Below are 7,556 nucleotides of genomic sequence, written 5' to 3' on the forward strand. Positions count from 1 at the left end.
TCACCTACATCGTCCACAAGGGACGACTCGGGAACTCAACTCCTACCTCGGGCAGCTCACCTTTCCCCCTATGCCCAGGGGAAAGGTATCAAGCCGTTTGACAGCTGATGCAGGCTGTCAGAACGGCTTTTACGCAGAAACAGGCGGGAGCAGCAAACAGCTGCGTCCAGCGAAGGCGCCTGCCACCGGAAGTCCCGAGAGATGAAAGATTTTAATTAAGAGAAACTTCAGCCTTATAAATCCTCTCTTTCAGGCAAGGGAGAGTAATTTATGGCAAAAGGACCTTAAGCATTTGCCAAGTTGTTTTTCTGCAACACAGTGAGGTCCCCAGGCCATGCCTGCTAAAAAGCTACATCAAAACTATCATTCCAGGGCAGGAAAAAAAAGAGAGAAAATAATGCTGTTTCCTTAAAATAAGCATTTAAAAATACAAAAAATAACTCCTATTTTCACTTTCTCCCAATCCTGCCCTGCCTCCATGTGACCTTCAGCCCACTCAAAAGTATTAAGACTGTCCTCCCCCCAAAAGTCCCTCCCCTCCAAAGCAACCCAGCTTACACTGGCACTGTTTATATGGGTCTTACTACAACCCCACTGATTTCAGCCTATCTTGCTTTTCCTGTCCACTCCTTGAGCATGTTGATACAACAGACATTATGCTTTCAGGTTTTTACCTGTCGGGCAACTTTGTATGTAAAGTAGAAGATAACGATCCGTCCCCAGTTGACTCCAGTAGCAAACGTCTCCTCTGATACTATGGCCAGAGCGTGGAGTGGATTTTCACAGATGAGGCTTTCTGCCATTCTGTAAGGGGAGAGGGACATCTCAGTGCAATACAACAAAAAGGTAATTCTGGAAAACAAAGCAAAATCATGTAAAAAGTGGCAAATCCAACTGATAGAATCAGCATGTGTTTTTTTTAAGAAAAGCTTTTATGGACCTTGCATATCATTAGAAGCCCAGGAGAGGAGAATGGATTTTGCAAGAATTATTATTATTATTATTATTATTATTATTATTATTATTATTATTATTATTATTATTATTATTATTATTATTATTATTATTATTATTATTATTATTTTGGATCTTACCACCTTTCACCAGAAGTAGCTGGTGCTGTCAAAGCAAAAACATCCAATGTTCTTTGAAGAGTTTCATTTGTCGGAACCATGATAGGTGCATCTTATATCAGAACTGGTGCGCTGTCCCATCATATTCAATACAGTCACATTTTTTTCTTATTATTAGGAACTGTATCATCAAATACAATTGAAAAGGGGGTGCTTTAATAGGTAGGATAATATTCATCTGTGTTAGTAATCCAGAATGTGCCTTCTCAGGCAAGAGCAGTAACAAACACTATCTAAGCTACCATCTCATCCCAATGGGATTGGCCCATCCCATCTCTCCGGCAGAAAGAGCATGCTCTGGATCCTGTTGGACAAGGAATTTGATCATTCAGGATCCAGAAAAGCCTTTTCTGCTGTGGTTCTTGCCCTGTGGAACAATGTGACCAGTGGTGGGATTCAAATATGTGAACAACTGGTTCTCTGTGCGGATGCTGCTTCCGGAAGTCCATTCTGGGCCTGGGCAGAACTGGCTGAATCCCACCACTGAATGTGACCCTTGAGATGAGATCTACCCCTACTTTCTTGGCCTTCCGAAAGGGCCTGAAAACCTAGCTCTGCCAATTGATTTTGCAGTCCTGATGCGGGCATTCCACAGTGGGAGTGATTAGTAGAATCATAAGAGTGGAAGGACCTTGGAGATCTTTTAGTCCAACCCGCTGCCCAAAGCAGGAGTCCTTATTCCATCCCAAATGGTTGTCCAATCTTTTCTTGAAAACCACCAACAATGGAGCACCACAACTCCCGGAAGAAAGCAAACATTCTCACTGTCAGGAAGTTTCTCCTTAGCTCCAGGTTGGATCACCCTCTGACTAGTTGCTTCTAATCTTGCCATCAGGTGCTATGGAAAATAAATCAACCCCCTCTTCATGTGGCAACCCTTCATGTATCTGAAGACAGCTATCATGTTACCCCTAAGCCTTCTCTCTGTTAGGCTAAACTTTATACCTAGTTCCCTCAGCTGTTTTTTTTTTAAATTATTATTATTATTATTATTATTATTATTATTATTATTATTATTATTATTATTATTATTATTATTGTTGTTGTTGTTGTTGTTGTTGTTGTTGATGATGATGTTGATGATATTGGAAGGAACCTTAGAGGTCATCTAGTCCAACCCCCTGCTCAGGCAGGAAACCCTATACCATTTCAGACAAATGGCTGTCCAGTCTCTTCTTAAAAACTTCCAGTGTTGGAGCATTTACAGCTTCTGGAGGCAGGTTGTTCCACTGATTAATTGTTCTAAATGTCAGGACATTTCTCCTTAGTTCTAGGTTGCTTCTCTCTTTGGTTAGTTTCCATCTGTTGCTTCTTGTCCTGCCTTCAGGTGCTTTGGAGAATAGCTTGGCTCCCTCTTCTTTGTGGCAAACCCTGAGATACTGGAACCCTGCTATCATGTCACCCCTCATCTTTCTCTTCATTAAACTAGACATACCCAAGTCCAGCAACCATTCCTTACATGTTTTAGCCTCCAGTCCCCTAATCATCTTTGTTACTCTTCTTTATGATGTATTGCTCAGAGTCCCTCGATAGTGACATGGGAGCATATAAATTTAATAAACAAATAAATAAAATGCAACCAATCAGAGGTCCACTGGAAATTGGCCTTCTCCTCAAAGGGAGAATCACAGTGGCCCACAGACATGGGCTGGATCCCATTCTTCCTACCTGGTGATTTCTGCATTATTTGAGTTCTTGGTATATGCGGAACATGTGTTCTTTCAATGAATACATCTGGGCAGCATCTGGCTCGTCTTCCCCATTTGCTTGCTCCCCTGGCATGTTGTCTCTGCCAAACTGCTCCAAGGAGGCCAGGTAGCGAGAGCAAGCTGCATATTGCTGCCACAGAGTCTTGATGAATCTACCAGAGAAAAAAGTAAGAACAGATGAGGCGTCTGAGCCCAGCAAACAATAACAACAACAAAGTTGGAAGGGACCTTGGAGGTCATCTAGTCCAACCCCCTGCTCAGGCAAGAAACCTATACCATTTCAGACAAATGGCTGTCCAGTCTCTTCTTAAAAACTTCCAGTGTTGAAGCATTCACAGCTTCTGGAGGCAAGTTGTTTCACTGATTAATTGTTCTAACTGTCAGGAAGTTTCTCCTTAGTTCTAGGTTGCTTCTCTCCTTGATTAGTTTCCACCCGTTGCTTCTTTTTCTGCCTTCAGGCGCTTTGGAGAATAGCTTAACTCCCTACTCTTTGTGGCAACTTGAACCAGGTGGGGTTAGCACTGTCCTACATTGCTTTCCATCACTGGGCTCTGGATGGGAGATTCAGCGTCATGGGCAGAGATGCTAAAAAGGAGCAGTGAAAAGACTCCTTGAAAAGCACAGAGCAGCCTTTGACAAAGTGATGCTCTTGAATGAGATCATTTGGTTTTTATTCTCCCTTTATTACTTTATAAGTAACTCAAGGTGGTGGTGAAGATACACAATACTCCTTCTCCTCCTCTTTTGCCCACAACAACAACCCCTGTGAGGAGAGTTCTTTGAATCACCCCCACCCCCCCAATCAACTTGCCCTGCAGTTGGGCCTTCTGGGAGGCCCAAATTCAGCACATCTGGACTCTGTTCTATTCAAGCGACAAGAGAAAGCTTGGAGAGCATTGTCCCAAAGGTGCTTTTTTCGAGAGGCAACTGGACTTTCTTGTTTTTCTTTGAAGACATTTTGCTTCTCATCTAAGAAGCTTCTTCAGCTCTCAGCTCTTGGAGAGCATTCATTTATGCTCAAAATGTACTCATCATATCACTTGTAGGGTCATATGGGAGCTGCTTAGAGTTAGTTATCAAATGGGTATTTATATAAACATTTTATTTTTTTAATATATTTTATTAATCTTTTTACAATAACAATCTTTAGTGCTTAGTGAACAATGTGTTGTCTGGGTTCATATATTTAAAAACAATCAATAATAATTAATTTCTATAATTGATCAATATGTTAGTTGATAATATATTTCCTTGATCCTCTCTTCTTCCAGTAATATTCTCCTTTTATCTACATTAAACAAATATAATTCTTAATACTTTCAATACATACAGAGTTGGGTATAAACATTTTTCTAGTATTTGTACATATAACAATAACATCAGCATATAACATCTTTTCTAATCAGCTTATTTTTCAATTGTATTTATAGAAGTCGTCTTATTAAGTCATTATATGTCCTGTTTTCAAAGTTCTTATTTAAGCTTAATTTCCTCTCAGTATTGAAACCACTCTTATCAGTCATAATTTTCTCAAAATTCATTGCCTTTGATTATCCAAACTTTTCATTCAAATACACCGTCTCAATATTTTTACATTTCATATTTTATAAATATATTACTTATATATCTAATCCTTCTTACCATAGGGCCCATTTATGTCCAAGCTTTATCTCTTCTTTAAACCATGTTCAAACAAGTATTTAATCATATAGTACATCATCTAGCAATCTTTCTATAGGGCCTCTTTATATCCAAACTTTATATTTTTTAACCGTATTCAAACAAGTGTTTAGTCATATAGTATTCCATCTGATAAATTGAATCACATATCTTAAATCTAATTATAATCTTCTTCTTTTGCCAGGTCGCCTTCCAAATCAGTAGGTTTAGTTTGCCAGGTTGTATTTTTGTAGATATTGTTGGGGATAAAAAAGACAAATTAAGTAGAATATTCACTTTTTGGCTCCCACGCATTAATGATTCTCCTGACAGCTCTTTAATCCATTTTATTAAATCTTCTTTTTTGTCCTCAAGTCCCCCCCCCCCTAATATTTTATTAAGTTTTATCAGGGTAAGGGAAAACAGGGATGATTATAGGTAGTGGGATTCAGGATAGGGTTCAGGGAAGGGATTAGGATGGGAATGGGTACAACCAGGGCTTTTTTTCTCATAGAACGCCCAGAACGGAGTTCCGGCACCTTTTTTGGATGGAACCTTGTAGGGTAGGCAAGGCGGGTTGTATGACGTGTGTGAGTTCCGGCACCATTTTTTTTTTTAGAAAAAAAGCACTGGGTACAACAATGGGGTTGCCCCCAATAACATTCCAAGCTTTAGCAAGCAAACTATTGTCTGGATACAAGTATTCAACAGGGTTAATTAATATAATAATAAGTAACTGTAGTCAACAAAAATAACAAAAATTATAAAACATATCAATTAATCAAAAAAGAAAGTCAATCATCTTAATAAGTTTCACAAGCAGTTTTTGTTAACTCGTTTTGCTAACCATTGATAAAAATTTTCCCATGTTTTAAAATAGACTGATCTTCTTTCTCTTTAATCTCTAGCGTTAATCTGTCCATTTCTGCACATTCTAGGATTTTCCTAATTATAGTCTCATCAAATGGTAAATCTTCATTTTTCCAGTATTGGGCAAATACTATTCTCGCAGCTGTCAATATATGTAATATTAAATACTCATTCTCTTTCCCATAATTAGATCCTAGTATTCCTAACAAAAACAATTCTGCCCTAAATTCTATCTGTGTTTTAGTCATCTTTTCCAGCCATGTATGAATCTTAAACCAAAATTTCTTTGCACTAGGACATACCCACCAGATATGATAATAGGTACCTGGCTTTTGTTTACATTTCCAACAGTTATTTGAAACATTTTTAAATATTTTCGCTAACCTTACTGGTGTCATGTGCCATCTATAAAACATTTTATACAGGTTTTCTTTATATGAAGTTGCTTTAGTCAGTTTAATATTTCTGTCCCATAACTTTTGCCAAGCTTCTAAGTCTATGGAGTGTCTGAAGTTTTTTGCCCAGACTATCATTGTCTCGTTTACTTGTTCTTCTTCCATCTTCCATTTTAGCAGAAATCTGTAAAGTTTCTTAATCAAATTTTCATGTTTTCAAGAGTATTTGATCAAATTCTATTTGTTCTTTATAAAATCCCACTGTCTTTAGATCTTTCTCGTATTTTGTTTTGATTTGTAAGTAAGGCCACCATGATAAATCAATACCTTGTTGTTGTAGATCTTGCCTGTCTTTAAGTTTTCCGTCATTATCCAAAATGTCTTTATAGGTGACAAGTTTATCATAATTAATTAAATTTGGGTATGCAAAAGCTTCCATTGTTGAGAGCCACTCTGATATTTTAATATAGATTTTTTGTTTTATTCTCTCCCATTCTAAAAGGAGTACATTCCTTATAGCATGGCATTGAAAATATCTGTGTGTTTTATTTTTCCCATACCACAGAAAGGCATGCCAACCCAGTTGCAGGTCATGCCCCTCTAGGTAGAGAAGTCTTTTATTTCTCAGCGTTATCCATTCTTTAATCCACGGTAAGATCGCTGCTTGATAGTAAAGTCTCCAATCTGGAAGTCCAAATCCTCCACTATCTTTAGCTTCTTGTAACATTTTAGCTTTAATTCGTGCTTTCTTCCCTTGCCATATGAATCTTAATATTGTTGCGTTTAAGTCATCAAAGAAAATCTTCCCCAATTTTACAGGGATTGTTTGGAATAGGAAGAGTAGTTTCGGTAGAATACTTGTAAGACGCTAAGACAAAGACGCAGGCATGTCTTGAGTAGAGGTTTGAAGCTGCAGGACACAGCTTGACAAACTCTGAGTTTATTGCTTTTTATATACTTGTTACATACACCAGCTTAACCATTAGATGCTGACAAAGGTTTCTTCATTGGAAAATGTCTTCATGTAAGCAACTATTTTCTAGTAACACATTACATGGTCAAAGACCAGGTAAGAACAAATACAGGGAGATGAAAGGACAAGGAACTAACAAAGACAGGAAAAGATAGGAGAAGGAACTAAGCATATTATCTGTTTAGGTAGGTGAGGCATTAAGTCAAAAGGGTATGACCTTCTGGCTGCTTCACTGGGACAAAGAGTATCAAAAGGTTATGAGGTTTGTGTGGGGGGGAAAAGCACGGCAGTTTGCTGCGCGTGCGTTTTTCCCCACAATACTCATCTTCACTGTTGCTATTCATCCTAGCAGTGATAGTTGGAGGTTTTTCCATTTTTCCAAATCTAATTTTATTTCTTTCAACAGTCTTTCATAATTATCTTCTTTTAATGTTGTACATCTTGGTGTTAAATAGATGCCTAGATATTTCACTTTTTTGACTATTTGCAAATTAGTCTTTTTTGTAAAGTAGGTTTTCTGTTTATCTGTTAAGTTCTTTGTTAATACCTTAGTCTTTTCTCTATTTATTTTCAAACCAGCCACTTCTCCGAATTTTTCTATTTTCTGCAACAATTTAGCAGATGTTTCTAGTGGCTCCTCCAAAATGAAAACCAAATCATCTGCAAAAGCTTGTAGTTTATATTTTTGATCTTTTATCTCCAATCCTTTTATTTCCGTGTCCTGCCTGACGTTTCTAGCCAGTACTTCCAATGTTAAAATAAATAGCAAGGGGGATAATGGACAACCCTGTCTTGTGCCTTTTTTAATATCAAAGCT

The 7,556-nt window shown here is 37.9% G+C and overlaps 1 pseudogene; it reads right to left on the reverse strand.

The window, feature by feature from the left end:
- The window catches only part of LOC107295491, a 17,656-nt pseudogene extending 10,573 nt beyond the window's left edge, over window positions 1-7,083 (reverse strand).
- Between the last annotated feature and the right edge of the window lie 473 nt (window positions 7,084-7,556).

This window comes from Protobothrops mucrosquamatus, unplaced genomic scaffold (assembly GCF_001527695.2).
Source record: "Protobothrops mucrosquamatus isolate PMUCROS unplaced genomic scaffold, P.Mucros_1.0 scaffold2364, whole genome shotgun sequence".
NCBI classification, from domain to species: Eukaryota; Metazoa; Chordata; class Lepidosauria; order Squamata; family Viperidae; genus Protobothrops; species Protobothrops mucrosquamatus.